Here is a 26,358-nt window from a genome sequence, read left to right as displayed (position 1 = left end):
ATTATAAAAAAGATTATTATTTTCTTCAAAAAAATGTCCCTAAACATTGTAAAGCTCCTAAAGAATTCCTTCAGCTTGATGACAAATGTAATGAATTAGCTGGTCTGAGAACCCTCAGTGGTCACAAAACATAATGCAGTACATTTGCAAAAACTTATTATGACTGCGTTGCCTTTTATGACCTCAAATCAAATTGACCTGCTCGATATGATTTAGGGTATAGCTAGGGGAAATGTTTGTCTTGCTAAGTTTAAGGAACAATAAAAAGGACAGGATAAATCTGAATCCAAGCCTGGTCAGGCAAGACCACTATTTACACAACAGAGGCCCCAGTTCATGTACATTACTTCTCACTCAGATGCTCATTTCCTTTCTTTGGGGGCTGATATCTCTGGGTTCCAGATTTCCAAGGCAATGTAGCCAATTTTAAAGTCCAATAAATATTTTAAAATACAGCCTTAAGGAAAAATGGAAAGAGAAAATCCCAGGACAGAATTTCAGGCAGTTTTAAAGCAGGACTCCAACTCTAGTTCCACGATCTTTGCTGCCTTTGGAATAATGGATTTGTCATTACCGAGAGCAAGGGGAAGCTACAAAGGCAATTAAGATCTCATTTTGAAAAGATCCACTTAGGCTTCTCATTACATTGTTAAATAAAATTAGAGATATGATAGTATTCCTATTTTTAAATTTAGATACCACAGCATACAAAATTAGAAGTTAGTATACAGTTTCTGCCAGGGTTAATATTTACTCCTTAAATTCATCTGCCTATTGCTGTGGAATGTGAATTTTAGGTCATAAATGTGGATTGAAAACCAAAGTGAGGTAAAGCAGTTTAGACTTTAGAAGGACACTGTATTACAGTACACTGTTCTTTCAGAAAGACTAAGAAAAAAAAAGCTTTGTATTAGTCAGTAGTGTTCAGTGTGCTATTTATAAGGGGAAGTCAATTATGTATACATATATAATTAATTAAAAAACATCTGAAGTGGGACGCCTGGCTGGCTCAGTCGGTTGAGTGCCCAACTCTTGATTTTGGCTTAGGTCATGATCTCATCATTCATGGGTTTGAGCACTGCATCCTGCTTGGGATTCTTTCTCTCTCTCTCTCTCTCTCTCTCTCTCTCTCTCTCTCTCTCTCAATCTCTCTCTCTCTCTCTCTCTCTCTCTCTCTCTCTCCATCTGCCACTCCCCTCCTTGTGTTCTCTCTCTCTCTCCCTTTCTCTCTCTCTCAAAATAAATAAACATTAAAAAATTTTTTAATCTGAAGTAATGCTAAATTGTTTACAGTGGTTATCTCTGGTAAGGGAATGGGGTAAAAAGCAGCTAACTTGAGTTTTTGCAAGAAGTATATGTTCACGTATTAAGTATGTGACTTGAAAGTGAGAAACACTTTTGTGAGAGAGCGGGTGTTGCATATTGTTTGCTCTCGTTTCCTACACTTACATAGCATGTATCTCGTGCCTGGCTTTTCAAATTGTGGTGGATAGCAGGGTTCCAGAGAGCTCTCTAAGACACAGAAGAAACATGGTGGATTTTCTCCATGGTCAGTTATTTAAAGCCTTATTTTCTTTTATGTTAAAGCAAAACTTAAAACGTAAAGTAAATAGGATACAAAATTTGCTCAAATTATTCCTGTAAAACACAAAGCCTCAGTCGATGTCGTACTTGCCATGCACCACTCAGGGGCTCCGATTTGTGGGGAAATGAGAGGTGCAAAGTGAAGCTTGGAGAGGTTTAACAACTTGCCCAAGTCATAAGCTACTCATATCCATTTGTTTAAATATACAAATAAACTTTTTTACCGAGGCATGAGTGACATATAACATTAGTTTCAGGTGTACAACAGAATGATTCAAAGCTCTTATATATTGCAAAATGATCACCACAATAAGTCTAGTTAACAAAAAAAAGTTTTTTTAAGAGAGAGAGAATGCAAATGGGGAGAGAGCGGCAGAGGAGGGGCAGAGAGAGAGAGAGAGAGAGAGAGAGAGAGAGAGAGAGAGAATCCCTAGCAGGCTCTACACTCAGCACAAAGCTGACACAGGGCTCAATCCCACAACCATGAGATTATGACCTGAGCTGAAATCAAGAGTCAGATGCTCAACTGACTGAGGCACCCAGGTGCCCCAACAAAAGAAACTTTTCAAAGAAAAAATGACTTTATTTGTTCATCCTTACTTAACTGCTTTTTTTCTTTCTTCTTTTCTTTATTGTAATCATGCACACATATTTTTGCATACATGTAACTGAATGTAATTTTTTTGTTATGTTTTTAGACAAGAGGTGAAAATGGTTAATTGCAAAAAGTGTACGAGAGTTATACCAGCAAGTGTTGTCATACTCGGGATGGCAGTGGAATGTGCAGAAATACGAAGACATCGTAGGTAAGTGATTTTTTTTTTTTTAAATACTAAATATTAGAAAACATTAATTTTAAGGTTCAAATAACCTTCAAAGGTTGTTTAGGGAATATTTATTTGGATGAGCATTTGTAGTTTTGGGACCTTTAAATTCCTGATGTTTTTTCCAGTCTTAATTCCTACTCATATCCCTTGTTAAAGAAAAATCATTCTGACACTTGTTAAAAATGGCAAGGAAGGCTTTGTGCAAGACTATTACAATAGGGAGAGAAGTCGAGTTGAACTCTGAATATAGCAAAGGCAGACAGCAATAGAAAATTACTCAGAAATCAAGGGTGGGGAATTCTTGTTAAAGCAGGCTTACCAGGATTCCTGCTAAAGGGAGGCCAAATATTTAATGCCAAGGACAAGGGATGAGGAGTTTGATCAAATATCAAGGGGAGGGATTCTCACTAAACTGATTTAGTAGGATGCTTGCTAAAGGCAGGCCAAGGAGGAAGCCTCGTCATGAAGCAGGCTCAGAGGAATCCGACCACAGTTTGGTCAAGGAGGGGTCTTTGTCACTTTGGGTTCTGTTTTCTATTTTGTTTTACTCTGTTCTTCCAACCAATAGCATCTGCCCCCACGAATTTGTTCTGGCTAAATGCCAAAACCAGTCTTCGGTGGTGAGAGTGAAAACGGTAAGATATGACCAATTTTAAAATAGTTTTGTGGATTTTGGAAGCTCTTCGACAGTTAAAACACACAAAAATCGTTCTCTGACTTCTAAAGTATTTGTAGGAAAACAAAAAGCACACTTCTCATCAAGTGGTTAAACAGGCTTTTTTGAAATGATTGTCCTTACACATTTGTCAGGAAATTATACAAGTTTTGGCCTTACCCCAGCCACTTCCTCCCTAAACAGAAGGCATGAAATAAATGATGCTTCTGCTAAAGATGCATCCCTCCTCTCCCAATTTTAAAAACAAATTCCCAGGGGCCAAAGAAAACATTTTATTTTGAAAGTGTACTTCATTTTTCAAAGTTGTTGTTATTTCCTGCATCACACAGTATGAGGTTTCATGTGGTAGCTCATGTAGCCTTTACAGCTAAACATAAGGTCCACGAACAAAACAATCATGGCCCGTAGAAAGCCTGGAGGCTTAACATCATGGCGTATACTGCTTCACTTAGATGGGCTGGTACTGATTTTCTTATATATCAGGGGACGTCTACATAAGAGCCTCCATGATTTAGATATCTTGGGGAGCTGTTCTTCATAGGAACCAAGTGAAAAAGAGTAAATTCATGTGAAGTTTATCTTTAAAAAGATTTAGTGTTAAAACTCTGCCAATTTGCACCATATTTATGTTTAGTTTTTGAAGGGTTCAGTTCTCTCTTTATGCACCTTGGCTTCTGGCCGTAAGGCGGATACCCATTTTTTTTTCCCTTGGAAGAGAGGTTGGGATTTGAGGCTGGGCCAAGAAAAGCCAAAGAGGCTAGGAAGCACTTACAGATGGAGATAATTAGCATATTAAAAATAGGCCAGCCAAATTTTGTGTGTGTGTGTGTGTGTGTGTGTGTGTGTGTGTGTGTGTTTTAATCAGGAAGTGGAGGGGTAAATGCTCTCTCTGGCAAGACTATAGAAGCTGTGTGGACGGAGGAAATGTGATTCACACTCTGGTATGAGAATGGTATTTTACTTGAACCAGGTTTCAAAAGACTGGAGCAGGAGGTCCTTTTACTGGAAACCATGGAGTTGGCGGGCTTTGTAGGGGCCTCCCTTGAAACTCTGCTCCAAGGCCACTGTTTTGAATTTTGTTTGAAAGTCTTAGAATGGGAGACGCTTGGTTTCGGAAGACACAGGACAAACATCATGAGCTCTGTTGCTTTCTAATGTGGTAGCGGAAATGGTATTTCTGATACCACCTCCCACTGAAAGGGGATTAGAGAAGAAGGCAGTAGGTGGGAACCATGGCCCGAGAACAAAACTGTTTGGGCTTCCAGGGGCCGTTTTGCCAATCCTAAAGCAAAGGGCCGAGGCTGATCTGGATTCAGGCTCTATCAATGGGGTATGCTTAATTGCCAGATAATTCACTGTGGTTTCCTGAAGTTCTGATTCACAGAGTCAGCCCTTCAAATCATATGTTCCACCCATTCTCTGAAGTCTGCTGTTATTCAAAACAGACTTAAGGGGTGTCTGTCCTGGAACAGGGCTTCTCAGTGGGTGCTATGGGCACCGAGGACTGAATACAGAACTATCCATTTGTGCCGAGAGACTTGTAACAATGACACAGAATTAGCAGTCCCTCGATTCTCATGGCCACCTCAAAGCGTAGTTAGCCATCTCCTACCGACTCTACTTACCACGGATTTTACAAACAGGGCATGTTCACAATCACTATTTTCTAAAGCTTCTTTTTTCTTCTTCAGGTAATAGAATACTGCAAAAACATGTAGAACGAGATTATGGAATTTCCGTAAAAAAACTAAAAAAATAGAAGGGAATATTTTCAGTCTGAGTAATTTCATTGATGACCTACTTAGAGGAAAGAGACCAGAGCGGCCTCTTGCCCACTTCAACGCCCCTGGCTCTGTAGTTGCATAAGTAGCTGGTCCTCCCGTTGTCAAGATTCGGTCTTGGGTTTGCTTCATTGGTGAACAAAAGCAGAATAGGGAAAAGGGCCAGCAAGGCACTGCTTATTTTTAATATGCCTCATTTGACTTTACAAATGATGTACGTGTTTCTAAATTTTCATAAAATTGAAAACTTTAATTTAAAAATAGGAAATAACAACAAGCCAAAATTGTGGATACATATTGTCCTGCATGAAGAGCTCTGGCCATTTAAGGAAGATACATTCTTTTTTTTTTTTTTCTTTAAATTGAGAGAGAAAGAGCAAGTGCATGCAGGGGACGGGCAGAGGAGAGAGGGAAAGAGAATCTTAAGCAGGCTCCACACTCACGGATCCTGATGCAGGGCTTGATCTCACAACTCTGGGATTGTGAACTGAGCTGAAATCAAGAGTCAGATGCTCAACCGACTGAGTCAGCCAGCCGCCTGGGGAATATACATTCTTACTTCATTAGGTGATCCTATGGCAAAAGGATAGAAGCAGTGTCTTCAAATGTAAACTAGTCTGCCTGCTAATTGTCTATAGTCTCAGGGTTTGGAAGAAGCAATTTACAAAGGAAAGAAAGATTGGCTGGTTCTATAAACTATTGAAAAGGTATGAAATGTGGAACTTGGTTTTGCTTGCATCTGAAGTGCATTTAATTTTTCGTTTTTCATTTGAATATTGACCTGGTATAGTGTGTGTAGAAATACATGTTATACACTTAAAATTACTTCAACTTGACCTTGGTTAAAATTTTTTTAAAAACATAGATCTTAAAATCCCAATGATAGTTAATGAGAAAGCTTGAATGGGAAATGGGAGAATTCCAAGTATCGAGCTGGTCACGACACTGGAGTCAGGATGGAGGAATGGATAATATTTTATTACCAGTTACCATAGTTATAAGCAACATAAAAAGCACTAGTAGGAGGGCCTAAGGCCCAGTTTCATTAAAATTTATTTAGCCCATGTATCCTGTCATCCTGCAACAAGTTTCTAACTAGCTTGTTTTACTGAGAAGAATGCAGGGAAAGACTCCATGATGACACCCTGGTGACTTCGGGGTGTCTTTGTAGGGGAAGGCTGAACCTCAGCTTATCGGAGTCTAGATGGAGCACCTTGTGACCTTCCTGTGACAGGAGAGGGTGGGGGTCTGTGGGGAGTTGCTGTGAGGCCACCTCCTGCTCATCCCCTCTTGGCTCCCCTGGGAGACTCTCATGGCATAGGGAAATTTTCTCTAGACTCCCCTCTCTGAGGCCTGAACAAATAAAATAAAATGATTTTGCCACAAATCAGCTTTTGAAAACACCATAGAAATTCTCTTTCTTCCTCATGTCTGCTTGACTAAACAGATTTTGAATTGAATATATTTTGGACAGTGGGAGGAAGCAGTCGAAGGGATAGAAACATTGCATATTAATGAGTTTTCTTGCTGCGAAGTGTGGCAGATGAGAAAGAGTAACAAAAACTGCAAGTCAGTTAACCCAAAACTATTTGAATAAAATATTAAGTATGGGAACTTTTTAAACTTTTATCATCATTAATCTATATTTGTTAAATTTATTTTTTTTTTTCCCTCCGAAGTAGAACTTAAACCATGGGCTAAGAAACACACAGTGCCCTGGCTTAATGCAGGAAAACATTGTAAAGATTTCTCCAACTGCCTACAATTTCCCTGACAGCTGCTCATCAAAGCGATAAAATATTTGTATCCATTCATCAAGCAGGCAACTTAACCATCCTGCTTTGAAATATGTATAACTCATTTAAAAAGTAAGGTTATGGGGCGCCTGGGTGGCGCAGTCGGTTAAGCGTCCGACTTCAGCCAGGTCACGATCTCGCGGTCCGTGAGTTCGAGCCCCGTGTCGGGCTCTGGGCTGATGGCTCGGAGCCTGGAGCCTGTTTCCGATTCTGTGTCTCCCTCTCTCTCTGCCCCTCCCCCGTTCATGCTCTGTCTCTCTCTGTCCCAAAATTAAATAAAAAACGTTGAAAAAAAAATTAAAAAAAAAAATAAAATAAAATAAAAATAAAAATAAAAAGTAAGGTTATTACTGGGTGGCTCAGTCAGTTAAGCATCGAACTTTGGCTCAAGTCATGATGTCACGGCTCGAGAGTTATTTTTTTTTTTTAATGGTTATTTATTTTTGAAGGAGAAAGACAGCAAGCAGAGGAGGGGCAGAGAGAGAGGGAGACCGAGAATCCGAAGCAGGCTCCAGGCTCTGAGCTGTCAGCACAGAGCCTGATGTGGGGCTCAAACCCACAGACTACGAGGTCATGACCTGAGCTGAAGTGGGATGGTTAACTGACTGAGCCACTCGCGCGCCCCACAGCTAGAGAGTTTGAGCCCCTTGTTGGGCTCTGTGCTGCCAGCATGGAGCCTGCGTTGGATTATCTGTCTCCCTCTCTCTCTGCCCCCCCCCCCACTCATTCTCTCTCTCTCTCTCTCTCTCTCTCTCTCTCTCTCTCTCCTCTCTCTCTCTCTCTCTCTCTCTCTCTCTATCAAAAATAAATAAATAATTTAAAAACGTTTTTTAAAAGTAAAATTAATACTATTTCAAAGGGTTTCCAAACCGTAATGATCTTATTTTGCTTTATAAGAAATTCTGCTTTAACCCCGCAAAATAAAGCATAACTGACATGATGACAGAACCAGGTAGCATTCAGAAAGGTTGATGAGCTGTGTACTTGCCTTCACCTCTGGGAGGGGCTCTGTTCTTGAATCCTCTTGAGGTACTTGGTGTATCTTGTTCTTTCCATCCATCTATCCATCCATCCATCAAGCCCACCATGAAGGTCCTCAGGGATCAAATCTTCTTCCAAATGCTGTTTTTCTTTCTCCACCAGTTACTAGGGAGCAAAAATATCAATAGTATGCAAATTGAGATCCTGATTCTACCTGGAATGAAGAGATGTGTAGTCTTCCCATGAGCCAAAAAAATTCTAGTGCTACATGGCTATGAGAAGGGAATATACTGAGGATTCCAACGTCAATGGAGACTTAGAAATGACAGTCCAGAGCAGCTGTCATGTCAAGAAGTATTTTTTAAACCTCTCCATGTGCTCAGCAGTGAACCAATAAGAAAGGAAGACAAAATGGGAAACATCAACCAAGAGAAGCAGAAGTTTTAAGAAATCCTATTGAACTAATATTTTATAATTTAACCACACCCTTTCCCATCTTACAGCTTTAGTCTTAAGGTAGGTTGGAAGGGGAAATCAATTCTGTGTGCAACAAGGACACAGTTTTCTGGATTACTATTTGCAAGTCATTTAAACTTCCTGTACATACAGATCATTAAGAAGTCCCTGGCCTTGAAGGAAAAACCTATTTAAATGAAAGTGCCATTGACCAAAAAGGAAAGAAAGAAAGAAAGAAAGAAAGAAAGAAAGAAAGAAAGAAAAAGGAAGAAAGGAAAGAAGGAAGGAAGGAGGAAGAAAGGAAGGAAGGAGGGAAGGAGGGAAGGAAGGAAAAAGAAAGAAAGGAAAGAAAGAGAAGAAGAGGAAGAAGTAACTAAGAGCCTGGGAATACAGGAGTTGGATAAATCTGGGATTAATAAGATGAGTCAGGATTATAAATATAATAGTTAATACCTAACCTGGGGCGCCTGGGTGGCTCAGTCGGTTAAGTGTCCGACTTCAGCTCAGGTCATGATCTCACTGTGTGTGGGTTTGAGCCCTGCATCGGGCTCTGTGCTGACAGCTCACGGCCTGGAGCCTGCTTCAGATTCTGTTTCTCCCTTTCTCTGCCCTCCCCCACTCATGCTCTGTCTCTCTCTCTCTCTCTCTCTCTCTCTCTCAAAAATAAATAAATATTTAAAAAACATTTTTAAATACCTAGCAAATGCTTCCTTATCACTAGCATTTTGGCACTAAACATGCCATGCTTATTATCTCATTTAATGGACGGTGGTATTGCTATCCTCTTTATTCAGAGAAGTAATCATCTCAGGCCTGCACAAATATATATTGCAGTGGATATAGAAGTTGAAGCTCATTTCCCTGCCTCCAGAGCCAGTAGTCTGGTGTTCATACCTCTGCAGGTGTTTATAAGCCAGAGCCTTAAGTCTGCCAAAATGATGGCCTGATTTAAATTGTTGCAAGGATCCACAGTGATTGCTGTTAGACACAGCTAACTACGGGTATTTCGCTTTCAACAAGTAGCCAGATACCTCGAGTGAATTGTGAGGTGTTGACCTGTCTCTGGCAGTCATTGTGCCACTACCCTAGCTCTTGAGTGCTCACAGGCGCTAGAGGGCAATATCCTTGGGATGTTCCCTCTAAAGGGAGAGAATGAAAATGCCAGTGTTGTCACTGTGGGGAGTGAACATATCATCCTGAGAGGAGAGCTAACAGCTCTCAGGGCAGTGCCGGAGACAATGAAAGAAAGCCTGAGAGAATAAAAGGAGGGAAGAAATGATACAAAAGCCATGACAGGAAGTGTTAGTGCCCTCGCAAAAAAGAAATTCATGCAAAGGAAGTAAAACTTGAAGAACCTCCGGAAGATAGGAAGAGAAAATGCAGAAGTCAAGAATGTCTTCTACGTTCTGCCCCACTTCTGCAGGTGAGTATTATCAGCCATAAACACACCGCGTGTGGAGTGAGATCGTGCAGCACTGCATCCTTGTATATCTAGTAGAGCAGTTTATCCTCTGCCCTTGAATGAAATGGAAATATGTGGTCACTACAGTTACTGTTAGTTACTAAACAGTCTCGCTTCAGTTAACATGTTCCGTCATGCGTCATGCGGTAATCAAGATTCAGAACAGGATTAAAAGCGGAAGCCTCCCTCCACCCCTGGAGTATGGTCAGTCAGCTTCTCCTCTCATCCAGTTCTATTCTTCCTCCCCACTTGCTTGTCCAAGCATGGAGTGGATGTTGCTGGAGAGCAGGGGAGAGTCAAGGGGAACAAGAGTCCTCTGACCAGGCATGTGGTAGCAGCACCATCTGGACTCGGTTGCTGCTTAAAGCTGATTCTGTTGAGGAACACATTTATGGGTTATTTTGAAAACCCACTCATTTGCTAGGAATCAGCCACCTGAAGTTCTCTGGATCTGGGTCTTTCCGTGCTGACTGGCTTCTTATGCTTTCCTTAGCCCCTAGCAATCCGGCAATACCCACCTCTAATTTCTCTCTGCAGCCCTTCTGAAAAGAACCTAGGATGCCTCCAGGGTCAGACTTTCTCACCAATGGCCCACAGCACACCCACAAGAAGTACACACCTGTTGTTAGCCCCAGTGAACTCCAGGAGGCTGATGGCTCCTACTACACCACTTCTTCCGCTTGTCTGTTGCAGCCAATCTCACCCAGGAGACTTCTCTGGACAGTTATATGCCCACTATGTCTTTCAACCGTGGGGAACATCTGTCAGATTCTCCTGCTGGTCTCATTAAAGACGTGGCATAAGGTGAGGGGCAGGCATCCCTCAGAACCTGCCCTTGTAGAGGACACAGACTCTCAGTAATGCTCTCCTAAGATACCCTCCTAACAAGTTATATGTCAGCGGCCAACAGACACATGAAAAGATGCTCAACATCATTCATCATCAGGGAAAAACAAATCAAAACTACAATGAGATATCACCTCACACCTGTCAGAATGGCTAAAGTCAAAAACACAAGAAAGAAAAAGTGTTGGCAAGGGTGTGGAGAAAAAGGAATCTTTATGGTCCATGGGTGGGAATGCAAACTGGTATAGCCACTGTCAAAAACTGGCTCAGAAAGTTAAAAATGGAACTACCCTGTGATCTAATAATCATGCAACTGGGTGTCTGTCCAAAACATTCAAAAACACTGATTCAAAGGGATAAATGTTTACTTCTATGTTTATAAGAGCATTATTTACAATAGCCAAGATACGGAAGTAGCCCAAGTGTCCATTGATAGATGAATAGATAAAGAAGATGTGGCGCGCGCACACACACACACACACACACACACACACACACACACACAATGGAATATTACTCAGACATAAAAAAAATGAAATCTGGCTATTTGCAACAACCTGGATGGAGCCAGAGAGTATAATGCTAAGTGAAATAAGTCAGTCAGAGAAAGACAAATACCAAATGATTTCACTCATGTGTGAAATTTAAGAAACAAAACAAATGAGCAAAGGGAATAAAGAGAGAGAGAGAGGCAAACCAAGAAATAGATTCTTACCCATAGAGAACAAACTGATGGTTACCAAAGGGGAGGTGGGTTGGGCGGACAGGTAAAATAGGTGGTGGGGATTAAGGAGTGCACTTGTCATGATGAGCACAGGGTGATGTGTGGAAGTGTCGAATCACTGTATTGTCTACTGGAAACTAATATAACACTGTATGTTAACTCGGCTGGAATTTAAAAAAAAACTTAATAAAAAAGAAGTTATATTTCAAACTCTTCTCTACATTTCCACATTCCTGATAAGAGTGAGGAGTATAAAAATTATCTACTAGTTCTCAATCTCTTACTTTTCAATCCTGGCTCAGCACTTCAACTTGGAATAGGTAACTGTTGTTTTGAAATCAAAATTTCTATCCCACCATTCTGTTACAAGGTATTGCATATGTTGTATATTTAGTATTTTCATGTTTTACATATAATCCAAGCCTCCTGAGCCTCACCAGATTGGGAGTATAAAATAAAGTTGCAGTCTATTTTTATGCGCAAAATATGATGGTAAGAGTTCCAACTGTTTTGATGACTAGTAATTAGCACATCTCCAAGTGTCCCCAAGTTATTTTTGGGAGTTCCCCAAAAGGATGCCACACAAATGCCCACAAACCAGTCTGTAACTGCGTGGTGTCTGCTTTTTCCTTCCCTTCCTACTCTGGCTTATAATTTTCCACATTGTCTGCCTGCAGATTTGAGGAGTGTCAGATTATTGCTGGTTTCCAAGGGGAAGTGGGAGGAATGGCCTCCTCTCCAATTGTGTGTGGCCTTTGGTCTCCAGGACTCGAAATGGCTCTCATTCCCAGAAATTAACTTTTGACCATCTCCTACTTCCCATAAATCCTTTGCTTTTCTGACCTTGGGCTTATTACCCAGTCTAAGGTTATAAAATAACTCTCCTCCTTAACTCTGCACCAGCCACAGACACTCCTTGCCCCAAATTCCTTCCTGCTCTTCCCTCGTGCCTCAGTCCAAAACAGAAGCCTCCGTGCATGTTAATGCCTGGAAGGGAAGGGGAGGTGGAGATCTCACTGGTCCTTTATGGGCCAATGCTCTTTGCTGGTGAGGATGTCTGGTAGTATTTTTCTTATACTTTTCTAGTTCAAGGACCATTCAGAAAAAAAAGCTACATAGGTGACAGTGTATATAGCCTGCTACTAATGGAGGGAAACATGTAAATATGTGCAAGTCTAAGGGCAGAGAATATGTCCCGAAGAACCCACAAAAGACCAATAACAGTGGTTACCTCTAGGGCGGAGACCTGGTGAGTGGGAGTCAGAAGACTTACTTTTCACTCTATTTCATTTGGCACTTTGTGAATATTTTACATGTGCATGGTTTCCAAGGGGAAGTGGGGGGAAGTCTCTTTAATGAATATTTTTAATGTTTATTTTATGAGAGAGAGAGAGAGAGAGAGAGAGAGAGAGAGAGACAAAGGGCGAGTGGGGGAGGAGCAGAGAGGAAGACACAGAATACAAAGCAGGCTCCAGGCTCTGAGCTGTCAGCACAGAGCCCGATGTGGGGCTGGAACCCACGAACCGTGAGATCATGACCCAAGCCGAAGTTGGACGCTTAACCAACTGAGCCACCCAGGCACCCTTCAAAATGAAGTTTTAAAGAGTACTCAGCAAAAATATTTTCTTTCAAGTTCAAGCATTATTTTTTAAATTAAGGCCAGAATATTTCTGATAGCTCCTTTGAAAAAAGATTTGCTGTGAAAATAAAAGATAAAAACCTTTCTCTTTTCTGTGTGTGATATTTTTCAAAGCAAAAACATTTTCTTGAAAACATTGCTCAAAGTTTTCCCTCTTTTCTAGCATTCTAAGAAAATAAAAATTTTTTCAGTAAGTCTCATGTCACAGGAATTTAGACAGCGAAAAATTGCAAACAGTGGCTGACTCATTTACTTGTCCTTGGTACTCTTTGTAATATGAATTCAACATCCCCTGCTGAATCCTGCCAATGTCCTTTTGAATGAACAAATATCAAAAGTTTCAAAACCAGAAGGAGAGGCTTAAACAATATTATCCCCTGCATTTTTAATTCAGAAGTTCTAAATCTATGTATAGCATATCTAGAATATGCTAATACTTCCAACGAATAAATGCATCCCTTGTTAATTTGCTTTCAGGCTCTGTCTATATGATAGCACAAAAAGTGTTTTATAAGTAAAAATGGAGACGATGATTGGTTGTCTTAGGGACACTCAAGTATTTTCACTGACAGGGAAATGTAACCGGGTTTTCCCAGACCCATGTCGACTGGAAAGGGGTGGTGGGAGGGAGAGATAAGGACAGTAATTAGGGAAACAATATACACAATCAAAGTGTGTGGGTTATAGGGGTGCCTGGGTGGCTCAGTCGGTTCAGCATCTGACTTCGGCTCAGGTCGTGATCTCACAGTTCTTGAGTTCGAGCCACATGTCGGGCTCTGTGCTGACAGCTCAGAACCTGAGGCCTGCTTGAGATTCCGTGTCTCTGTCTCTCTCTGCCCCTCCCCCACTCATACTCTGTCTCTCTGTCTCTCAAAAGTGAATAAACGTTAAAAAAAATTTTTTTAAGTGTGTGGGTTATAATAAAACCAAGTAAAAAGAAATCCTCACAGGCAAAACTCACAGAAACCTCAGCCCTCCGAGCTCCTTCTCTGGTCACATCCTGAGGCTTAACAGGTTTTCTGGTGACTTCTCGCTTCCCACTGACCCTTCCTCGTCAACCGGGGAACACCTTCAAGTCTGTTCCACCTTACACACCCTACCCTGTCACAAACACACATATACACCACACTTCGGGAGAGACACACAGACGTACCTTTACCCACAGCTACATGTAGACACAGCTGGACAGACACAGACACACACGCGTTGTCTGTCTCACATACACACGCAGGCACACCCCCCAGAGTCACGGCCTCATACGCACATACTCTGTCTCCAGGTGCTCGATTCTCCCTGGCTTCCCTTTTGCTTCACAGCCAAGCTTTTTGGAAACCGCTGCTCCAGTTTCTCCTCTCCCTTTCATTGCTCCTCCCTCTGCAGGCTGCTCCCTGCTCCACCACATCGTTCAATTGCTCTCTCTTAGGTCACTACTAATTTCCTAATGGCCCAACTCCACATATACCTTTCAATCCTTTGCTTCCCTGACATGTCTACCAGCATCTGGCACTGTTTAATTATCCCTTGTTGAAACACATTTGCCCATTGAATTTCATGGAATTACTCTATCCTGGTTTTCTCTTATTTTTTTCAACAAGTTTACTATTGTCATTATTGTCACTTATTTAACGTAGGTTATATATCAGGAACTACACAGCTTCTCTCACGTTGCCTATTGACAAGTAGGGAGGAAGGACAATGAAATCAGCCATTACTGGAAAGGGTAATAAATACAGTAGTTTCTACCCTTATCCACGGGGGATAACTTCTAAGACCCCCAGAGAGTACCTGAAGCCACAGATAGTGCTGAACCCTATACATACTATGTTTTTTCATCTACATACACAATTATGATGAAGTTTAATTGATAATTAGGCACAGTAAGAGATTAACAATAAGTAATAATAAAATAGAACAGTTATAGCAATATATTGTAATAAAAGTGTGAAGATGGTCTTTCTCTTTCAAGATATCTGAATATCTTATTGTACTCTACTCACCCTTCTTGTGATGACGTGAGATGATAAAATGCCTACGTGATGAGACGCAGTGAAGTGAATGATGTAGGCACCGTGATGTAATGTTAGGCAGGCACTGGTCTTCTGACAAGAAGTCCGAAGGAGGATCATGTACTTCTAGACTGTGTTGATTGTGGGTAACTGAGACTGTGGAAAGCAGAACCACGGACAAGAGAGGCAGGGCACACTACTGTACCGTGAGAAGGTGCTAGAGCAGGACGGGGAGGCCATAGCAAGGACATCTACCCCTTCTGCGCTGTTGACGAAGACAGTTTCCCAGAGAAGCAATGTGTAAGCAAAAACCTCAAGTATGAGTAGGAGTTACCATAGTGGAACAGTCTTCCAGACAGAGGGAACAGAGTATCCAGAGATCTGGAGGTGAGAGAGTGTCACTCATTTGAGAAACTGAAACAATTTCACTACAGGTAGAACACAGATTATTACATAACTATCATCATTGAGGGCTGCTTGGTCCCAGGCCCGAGATTAAGTGCTTTTAGATATAATATCTCATTTGATACTGGTGTGATTCATAGTTATTAATTTTATTTTTACAGAAAATATGAAAAATAATAGCTAATGTATAAGTGCTTACTATCAGTTATGTTTATGAGTGCTTAATAATATCTCAATTCAGCGAATCTTCATAGCAACCTTAAATTGTATGTATTAAATATAACCTTATGTATGTATTATATATAACCTTAAATTATATATATACAAATATAATAGGTACTATTATTATCATCCCCATTTTACCAGATCACACTGCTTTCCATGGGCAGAACCAAAGGCGAGCCCAGGCAATTTGTACCTTTGCAGGAGTTAGGGGCTCTTATCACAGGCGAGGAGGATGAGACTGAATGAGGGTGTGTTAGCAATGGAGCTTCGCGGTCAAGAGGCAGGCAACAGTGGGAGCTGAGGGAGGAAGGGGAAGGGCAAAGAAAAATGGGCAGAGAGCACTGGAGAGGATAGATGCACTGAGGGACTGTCATCTTGGGGAATGATCCTCAAGGGACATTGGCTTCACTAAATCCATATTTTCCCCTCTAAAATAAGTTCTCATACTTGTTACTTTATATTTGACTAGAGGCTAAAACCGATGGAAAAAATCTCAACCCCTCAATCCTGTGAACAACTCTGTATGAGGGAAATAATAAATACATGAAAATTCTCACTTCTAAGAAATACTATCCCTTTTGTTGACCTCGACAAGTTGATTCTCAAATTTATTTTCAAAACTGGAAAAGAAAATGTGTAAAAAATTAAAAGGAACATAAAAATTGAAAAGAAATAGAAATAGTATCCTTGACGGACCCATTAACATAATTGAATTTGAGGGGTGGTGGACGAGGAACCCATGATCTTTCCCTCTATAACCTAACTTTGAAAATAAGAATGGAATAATTTAATGAGCACCTAATACATGCCAGCACAAAGCCCCAAGCTTTACGTGCATTACCTCCTTTAATCTTCAGTATAAGCTATATACGATTGTCTTCACTCTACAGATGAAGAAAACCAAGGTATGACATAACTTATCTTGGTGGCATTATCAGGTAGGTTCAGGTGGCAGAATTGAATCCCAAATGGCTGAGTCCAAAGTGCTTGCTCTACTCCACTGCACTCCCTTTAGGAAGAATAAAACCTTGGGTATCCCAGGTTATCCTGCTCAACTCTCCCACTCACTCTGTTTTAGAGAGGTGGGATCAATGACTTCCTGCTCATGCTACACGGTAATTTCTGACATCCTGGCCCGCTGTAGCATGGCCTGTAAGATCCTCGCTACTTTGTGAATCAGCCCAGGAACACTTCCCAATTCATCTGTCACCACTTTCAGTTTTTTCTCTTTGTCCCCTCCACCTTTACCTCACCCCTACAACCGCATTCCCAAAGAAGATTTTCATGGAAAACTTTCATGATATTGTTTTAATTATTTTTTAAGTGTCAACTAATAGGAATATTATCCCAATTCGGGAGATTACATACATGCACATAAAAAAAGACTGAAAGGGTGTATATAAAATATTATCCGTGAGCTATTTCAGGAAGATTCTATTACAGGTGGTTTTTATTTTCTTGTTGATGCTTTATATGTTCCCCTAATCATCATCAATAAAAAATGTATTTCAACAATAAAAATTGACCAAAATATTTACAACAGCTGTTATGGCAATGTACCTTTTTTTAAATAGCATAGTTATCAAATTCTCTGCAATTTGCTCTAACATAGAAAATAAAGGAGGTAGTTGCATTCATAGCCATATTCTGAGGTTGGCTGCATTATAGGTACTGTGTATGTTAGTATTTAAGATGAAAATTGAAAACCGGATCCATTTTCATTGAGGTAGCAACAGCTTCTTTGGCAGGCAGCTTGTGCAGTGGTGGACTGGTCTGAAACCAGTCATTTCTCAGTACATTTTGGTCCTACAGGGCTGAAATCACAGCACATATCTTAATGCTTTATCTCCCAGCAGGGACTCTGGTAAGTCTGTCTCAGCTTGAAGTAGCTCTTTGCACATGTTTCAGAATCATAATGAAGATAATCTCTCTCCCGGAAAATAGACGCATCTAATGTAGAGGTCATAAGTACAAAAGGAAAAAAATAGTGTCATTGACCACCTTGACCCCAACCAATCGAATCCCTCTTACACTCATAACATCTTTTCTTCCTTCTTTGAATCTATTGCTCTCTGGTTCAAAGATTTGGGCCTCTTGATGCCATTAGAAGCAGTCTTAGAAACATGTAGTTTACATGCATCAAGGGTTTTAATGTCAATGAGCTCTATAAAATACCCTGTGAGAACCCAAATTTCCAAAATACATTAAAAGAGCAATGACTTTGTTTCTCTTTTTGAACTTAGTTTTAACGATGGGATTATCTTTTTCTGTCTCTGTCTCAGATTGTCCTGGACCTATATACCTCAGGGAGCTGCTTTCACAATTACTCTCATCTGCTGTCACTACCTCCCATAGTCTGCCCTTAGCTCTTCAAGAGAGAGAATGTTAGGATCACAACATTATTTTATTTTATTTTATTTTATTTTATTTCATTTTATTTCATTTCATTTCATTTCATTTCATTTCATTTCATTTCATTTTGGATCACAAAAAATTTTAAAGGGATCTTCGGATCCTCTATCCAACCTGATTTTATTATAAATGAGGAAACTGTAGCCCACATATTTTAAGGGACCTGCTCAGGGTTATAGAGATAATTAGCAGAAGAGAAGGGTGAAGTGGGGGCTGCTTTCATCATGCCACACGTTGTCTCAAATGAATCAGTAAATTCTGTGTAAGGCAGAGACTTTTCAAACAATACAAGGGCATCAAGGCAAACTTCCCTCTCGAGAAAGCCAAAGCCAAAGCCCTTTTGCCAGAGTTCTCTCTGAAGCTCAAGGTCTCAGTGACATTAATGGCAGCATTTGTGAAGGGGCTACTGAACGCCAAGTTATTACATACATTATCTTCAATCTTCAAAGTTGCAAAACTCTCATTTTGTACAGAATTTGCCTAAGATCATGTAGCTGAAACTAACAGAGCGAGGATTCAAACCCAAGTCTTAAATGCTTTGTACAATAGGCTAGATTGCTTCTCCTTCCATGAGGTCTTAACTTCAGGGACAAAATGACAGCTCTATGCTTCTTTTTAAAAGACAGAAAGAGGCTCCTGGGTCGTGCAGTTGGTTGAGCATCTGGCTCTTGGTTTCAGCCAGGTCACCATCTCACAGCTCCTGAGCTCAAGCCCCCCCATCCGGCTCAGCGCTGATGGTGCGAGCCTGCTTGTGATTATCTCCCCCTCTCTCGCTGCCCCTCCCCTACTTGTGCACACGCGTGTGTGCACTCTCTCTCTCTCAAATAAACTTTAAATAAATAAATAAATAAATAAATAAATAAATAAATAAGTACATGACAGAATTGTATATGTACATCATGTCAATCATACATCAATAAAGTGATTAAAAAAAATGTTACTCTTGCGCTGACAGCATGGAGCCTGCTTAGGATTCTCTCTCTCCCTCTGTCTACCTCTCCCCTGCTCGCGCACACTCTCACACTCTCTCAAAAAAAAATAAATTAATAAAACATTTTTAAATACAAAAAATAAGTTACTCTTTTGGATAATCTCAGTTGCTGGAATCTCAGGGCAAAAACAGAATTAGGGAAGGAAAGGAAAGGCAACACACCAAGACCCCGCTGTGATATGGGGCGGTGACAAATCTCTATGAACAGCACCATGTACTCGGGACTTTCTGAGACATACTGAAAGGAAGTCAAGGAGCGGGCACTGAGTCTGGAGAAACATTCTTAACTCTTTGCACCCTATTTTACTGTTTCTTCTGACATGAGAGTTTGCACAAAGGCAGGACTCGGGCCCAAGGATATTGAGGACATAGAAAAGCCCATATTGGAAGTGGAATAACTGCCCAGCCACAGGCCGCCCGTCACTAATCCTCTTCCACATACTAAAGAAGAGAACTCCTTGATTCAGCTGTTTATAACAAAGCTGTTTTTCGTGTTTCAGATTCTATACACCTTCCAACTTTCAATCTGCCACTCATTTATTTCAGTGGTCTTACTTCTGATGAATTTGTTTCTCTTGAATAATTATATTCTGAACAATGTCTGGCTTTTCAAAAAAATCTTAAGTGAACTGTCCCCAGAGCACCTGAAAAATTGCCTATCTGATGGAAAAAAACTCCAGTAACTCAAAATTGGGCACATAGAAATTTTATCAAACATTTCAAGAGGGAAAAAAAAATCAGTTTTGCTTTGAAAGTAAGAATAGGAAACTTAGAGCCCGGAAGGGACAAGAAACTTAGAATGAAAAGTGCTTTCTCAACCAGAGCACTCCTGTTGAGACATGATAATAAAATGTTCACAGTAATGGAGACACTGTTCCTACTTGGCACAATCTGAACCAAAGAAAAACAAAACCTTTATATTTCTAGAAATATATCTGTTTGTCCAGGCATTTAGGTCTTTCGTTAGACAAACACATGTCATTTTTTTATTGCTCATCAAATATTGAATTGCTTGGATTAAATATTTTAGTTTGATCGTGTTTGACAACACATTAGACCATTTTCCTACAGTTGAGTAAGCCCGTGGATAGATGACATGTATAATTTGATATTGTACTTCTTTTACAATGTAGCTGCGTTAACTGGCCTGCAGTATCTAATCCATTTCCCCATTGTGTTTAAATTTAAATAAGAAAAAAATTGAAAAGATTTAAAGCCATCTGCAAACCTAATTAGCATGAACTCTAAGGGATTGTTTCAATTCTATTGTCATACTAGAATGCTATTATATTAAGTATTGTTTGAAATAAGTGGGCCATAGCTAGAGCTAAGAACAGTTTTTGGTATTTGGAAATTTTCATTGCTCTAGTGGAATTTAACTTGCAATGAAAATATTATTTAGTGTAAAGTTTGCTGTTTTTTGTTAGCCAGGAAACCATTCTTTACACAGCTACTATATTAAATTTACAGTGACAGATCAATAGAGGATCGCAGAAATAATATACCATAATCAGAGTATATGCAATTTTTAAAAGATAATGGCATTTCTTGGGCAATTTTCACTTATTCTTTTAAGTTTTTTTATTTATTTTGAGAAACAGAGAGAAAGAGCGAGAAAGAGTGTGAGTGGTGGAGGGGCAGAGAGAGACAGAGAGAGAGAATCCCAAGCAGACTCCACACTATAAATGCAGAGCCTAACACAGGGCTGCAACCCATGAACCTTGAGATCATGACCTGAACCTAAGTGAAGAGTAGGACACTTAACCAACTGAGCCACCCCAGCACCCCAATTTTCACTTATTTAAAAAAATCTTTCCAAAATGAGGAGGGGAAGCTTAGGCTGTCGTGGAAAAGCTAAAACAAATATATAACATACAATGTAGTTGGGAAAAATATATACATATATATGCTATTTCATAGCTGTATGTGATAAATGCCAACTAGATAGCCAGATAATAAAATAGAAGTTCAGAAGAAGAGATCCCTTTGCATTCAGATGGGAACAGTGTTCTCTTCCCTCTAGGAAATGCTTACCTAAAAAGATGGAATTGATTGGGACTTTAAAATGAGTGATCAAAATGGTAGAGAGAATCCTCAGTCTCTAGATAAATTTAGACATTCCTAAAGCAGAGAGAAAGTGTGGTTTGTTTCCCGGGTATAACCCAGAGAGAGTAGAAGTATGGAGTCAGAATAGCAGTCTCTAGGAATGATTAGTGTGGTGCCCAAGGAAGGGCTCAGTGTGCATAACATAGAGGTGGGCAGGGAGAACAGCCAACGATCTCTTGGCTCTTAAAAGGGTACAAAAGACACAGAAAGCAGAGGAGTCTAATTAGGGGAGGAAGAGAATGCAGAGTAATTCACTGGACATATGTGAGGCCACACTGGGACTGCAATTGTCTCACCATATTAGGTATAAACACCAATGCCCAAAGATCACACATTCCATAGCAACTCAGTGGTGGTCATCAGATGTCATGGGATGGTTGAAGAACTGAGTTTCCTTTACCAGAATGACACTTAAGCTTCTCATTACTCAAATCTTGAGAAGGGTTAAGGAAAGAAAGAAAAGCAGAAATCAAACTGTTTCTTTGCATAGTGAGTTTTGTGGCTATAAAATCCATGTTGGCTAGACACAATTGCACAATGATACATTCATTCCTTTAACAACATGTATTAAACTAGAATTTTGGAACAATGCCATCATCTGATGCTAGCCACTATGGTTAAGTTCCAGGAAGCATAAGCATTAATAAGAAAAAGACCAACCCTATCCTTAAGCTAGTTATAGCTAATAAAAGAGAAAAGTATATAAACAAATAATTGCATTGTGGATTAATAGGGGCTTTAGTGATGTGTAAACAGTGCAGTGAGAATATAAAGGAAGTCATAAACATAGCTTTTTGGTGGGGTGTATATAGGAAAGCCTCATTGTGGAGGAGATATGGAGTTGTGTTTTTAGGAGTTGAATAAGAGATGAGAGAGATGTTTTACCAGACAGAAGAAACAACAAAGAGTAAAATCGTGGCTATTTTTCACAACATAGAGAGTTAAAAAACAATATAAATGGTTAGAATGGATGGAGGTAGACTCTTGCTGTGAAAAATAATATTGGAGAGGTAGGCACAAACTAAGATTAGGAAATTTCTTACATATCTAAGGAGTTCACCCTTTGTTTTTTGTTTGTTTGCATTTGCTTTTGTTTTTTAATTAAGGACATTTTAAAGATTTTTAAGCAAATTGCTAAATTGTCAAGTTCATGTTAGATTATTATTTTTAATTATTCATGACCTGTTTTTAATCATACCCTAATCACCCTGTTGGTGAGGAAAGGACTCCCACCCTAGGATTATGAGATGGCCAGATACAGACACCTAACACTGGACAGATGAGATCAACAGCGGTTTATTTGTCACACACACTTACAGCCTGGGGGAGCAGAGAATCATACACCACATAGGGCCAGGGTTGCATTCAGGAAGAGCGTGAACAAGCAGAAATCCCTACTCAGAGAAAAGCAAAAAGGGCACCTGGTCCTCTTGATAAGGATGGTTGTTTGAGTAAGGGAACTTCTTCACAGTAGCAAAGTGGGGAGGAGAACTTACAGTTAGACCAAAGGCCTCCTGGCTCCACCAGGTATGAAGACAGAACAAAATATTGAGCCTTATTTTAGGCCTCACACCACATGGCCCTATTTAACTAAATTTAGTAAGTAGTTAAAATTAGGTGCGCCTGGGTGGCTCAGTTGGCTAAACATCCAACTTGGGCTCAGGTCATGATCTCGCAGTCTGTGAGTTTGAGCCACGTGGCGGGCTCTGTGTTGACAGCTCAGAGCCTGGAGCCTGCTTCTTCGGATTCTGTGTCTCCCTCTCTCTCTGCCCCCCGCCTGCTCACACTCTCTCTCTGTCCTGTCTCTCTCTCAAAAATAAATAAACATTAAAAAAATGATAATTAGTTAAAATTAAACTCATACCAAACAGTGCTGGTTTTAGATGGAATGTTCTAAAATTCTAGTATATTATTTAGAAAGAAACAGAGCACATAATACGTACTCAATCCCTTCCCTTGCCATCTTTTTCTCTCTTCTTTAAAATTTTATAACAACCCTGTATTCGCCCCCACCCATTTTTTTGCACTTATCCTATTCTGCTTTGTCATATGATTGTGCCCAAGTCATTTATATCTCTGGGGTATGCAGAGATAAGCTCCTTATGAGCTTAGAGTATAAGGGTATACAATTAGAGTATAAGCTTTTTAAGAGAACAGGTAGCATTACATACATCTCAGGATACCCTATACTGCTGGCAGAGTGCTATGTACATAGTAGTTAGTCAGTAAATTCATCGAATGAACTCCAAAGCAAGCAAGTAATTCGACCAAAACAAGAAATAGCAGAGCCAAGTCTCTTTACATCAACCACATCTTTTTTCAACTCTACCAATAATAGGCTGCTTGTATTAGAGATTTAAATATGTGTTGTAGAATTAAAGAAATTATTTTGTTTTTGGAGATCCCATGGTCTCTAGCAAAAAATTCCAAAAAATATGTTTTAATCATGTTCAGATATCTCTCTAGTAGAAGATAAAATGAAATAAACGTGTACAAAGTTAAATAGTAAATTATGATAGAATATTTTTAATCTGAAGAACGTAAGAATTTGATGCTTTAGATTCTGTGTCTCCCTCTCTCTCTGCCCCTCTCCCACTTGTGCTCTGTCTGTCTCTCTCAAAAATAAATATTAAAAAAATTAAAAAAAACAAACAGTCGGTTAAGTGTCCGACTTCAGCTCAAGTCATGATCTTGAGATTCATGAGTTCGAGCCCTGCATCAGACTCTGTGCTGACAGCTCAGAGCCTGGAGCCTGCTCTAGATTCTGTGTCTCCCTCCAGAGGCCCCTCTCCCAATTGCACTCTGTCTCTCTCAAAAATAAACACTAAAAAATTAAAAAAAAAAAATTTGATTAGCCCTTGTATAGCCTTAACTCATTAGTCTTCCCCTTCCCATTGTAAAAAAATATTGCCATATACTACCTCTCCTCTCTTAGATACTCCTTAATATATCTCTCTCAAGTTGTCCAATATAAGACTGATTCAATGGGAACCATATGGGCCCATTTCCAGAAATTGATTTGGTTGGTCTAGGGTAGGATCTAGACACACATCTATATTTCTAGGACAGACTTCACTGAGATTTAGAGCTATCTATCCAGATGTCTCCTGGGAATTTCCACCTTCTGTCCCACAGACACCTACAATAGATACACACAAGACTTTTTAAATTCATTTTTTTTTCTCCTATACCTGTCCTTTCTCTATATTTCCAATCCAGGAAATCACTATCACATGATCCAACTACCCAACCCCCAAACTACCCAAGCAGGAAACCTTGGAGACATGCTTGATTTCTCCTGTTTCCTTACCCACACTCCCACGAGGGTCTTTCAGGACCAAGTCTCATGCATATTTACTCTTGAAAATCTCAAAGTTCCCCAGGTTCTTTATATTCACTACTAATGGCTTAGTTTACACTTATCATCACTTTCATCATCAAAAAATTCTTCGATTCAGCTTGTATCCTTGACACTATCTTCCATAGGGCTTTTGGAGAGTTTAGAAAATTTTTCTGGAAATTAAAATCTGAGTATGTTACTTATTTCTGAAGACTCAATGACTGCTTTTTGCCTGAAGAATCAATTATGAGGCCCTCAGTTTCCACGTTTCCCCTCTAGTCCTTTCTTTTGGGTCCCTATTCCATGCTTTTATACACATCCTAAGCTCCAGTCATGAAGAAATATCTGGAGTTCCTGGAAATTCCTCCATAGTTCCATATTTTTTCACGTTGCTTCTTCTACTAAGTGTGTCCTCCACCAGATACCATGTGAATGGAAAACATCTCATGCTCAGAAATCACACGAATAGATCTGCTCCTTACTAGTTACGTATCATTTAACTTCTCCAAGCCCTATTTTACTCTTATGTAATATGGGGTAATAGAACCTAGAACAAACATGAACTGTAAAATGCTTAGATAGATTTTCCCAAGATTAAATAGACCATGGTTTCCCTGTTTCTCTAAGGTTGAGCCAGGTGTGACTTTTATGTAAACATTCCTTCCAATAAACACACAAACATCAGATTAAAACACACACACACACACACACACACACACACACACACACACACACCACCTTGGGAAAACATACCTGTGTATTTTTTTTATATTTGAAGAAAGTGAAGCTGAGCAAAAGCAGAGGTGGCTGAAGACAACAAACAGAATGATGATACACGGGCAAGACTTGAGCCTCAGATGCAAGCCGACTGTAGGCTGACCGCTCTGATCAGCCTTACTCTCTTCACATACTACTGGTACAGACGTCCTGATGACATCTGCTTCCACCTACTACCTTCCCTTCTGGTTTCACTCAATGGAGCGAGGTTGGGGAGGGGTGGGTGGGGGTGAACAGTGCCGAGGTTACTTGAAGCCTTCAGAAAGTCATCTACTGTCTTAAGTAGTTTTCCCAAGTTTCTTTTGAGCTGTTTTACTAAAGTACCTGCACAGCACCGACCCCATAGGCAAGGCATGCATTGTACTGATTAATAGTGTTGCTTTGTAATCATGGACCTGAGGAAAGTGTGTACCAACTTATCAACATCATTGTTTGGTAAATAGTGAAATGGATGATTTATGCCTATTCTTGTTGAGACCCCAGAAGACCCTGTCACTGGTTACTCTGTCTAGGGGTGCCTCGGTGGCTCAGTCAGTTAGGCATCTGACTCTTGATGTGGGCTCAGGTCATGATCTCACAGTTGTGAGATTGAACAGTGCAGCAGGTAATGTGCTGACAGTGTGGAGCCTGCTTGGGATTTTCTCTCCCTTAATCTCTCTCTCTCTCTCTTTGTTTCTCCAAAAATAAATAAATAAATATTTAAAAATTTGAGAAAAAAAGAAGAAGAAGGAGAAAAATGATGCCTATGTGACCATCCTACACTCCTTTTGGCCTCCTAGTTCTGAGGTATAAAATGCACGTGTTGGACATTCCTGATCAGAGAGAAAAAGTGCATCTTGATACAGCCCTGCAGAGGGAGGACAACTACACTTGTTCCCAGTCTCCTCAGATACCTTTCCCTGAGGCTGCTTTTGGTTGAGATGCACGGTCTTATTTCATGCTGTTGCCTTTTCCCTGCAGTAAACCATAAAGCCGTAAGCTTTGACATTTTTGGACCTACACATCTTCCTTTTTTTCTCTTTTGTTTTTAAACAGATTTTTTTTAAGTTTATTTATTCAGTTCGAAAGGTGGGGAGAGGGGTAGAGGGAAAGAAAGAATCCCAAGCGGGCTCCACGCTGTCAGCACAATGCCCCATGCAGGGCTCGATCTCATGAACCATAAGATCAAATCAAGTTGACACTCAACCAGCTGAGCCACCCAAGTGTCCCCTATGAATCATTAGTAGCTAAATACTGTCTCACTTGCCACCATTTGTGCAGGTGGGTTTCAAAAGATCATCCCAGCTAATAAAATATGCAAATATCTAACAAACACATTTAAAAA

At 40.1% G+C, this 26,358-nt stretch overlaps 1 long non-coding RNA gene across 2 annotated transcripts in view; it reads left to right on the top strand.

Moving 5' to 3' along the window:
- LOC132679445 (uncharacterized) overlaps positions 1–26,358 on the top strand; it is a 265,049-nt gene that overhangs the window by 203,609 nt on the left and 35,082 nt on the right. For both annotated transcript variants that reach the window (XR_009610160.3, XR_009610159.3), the window contains one exon: positions 2,283–2,390. This is a non-coding gene — a long non-coding RNA (uncharacterized LOC132679445). The remainder of the gene's footprint in view (positions 1–2,282; positions 2,391–26,358) is intronic.

The sequence above is a fragment of the Panthera onca genome, chromosome A2 (genome assembly GCF_046562875.1).
Source record: "Panthera onca isolate mPanOnc1 chromosome A2, mPanOnc1 haplotype 2, whole genome shotgun sequence".
Taxonomy (NCBI): domain Eukaryota; kingdom Metazoa; phylum Chordata; class Mammalia; order Carnivora; family Felidae; genus Panthera; species Panthera onca.
The sequence above is the reverse complement of the archived record's forward strand: the minus strand, read 5'-3'. Positions and strand labels throughout refer to the sequence as shown.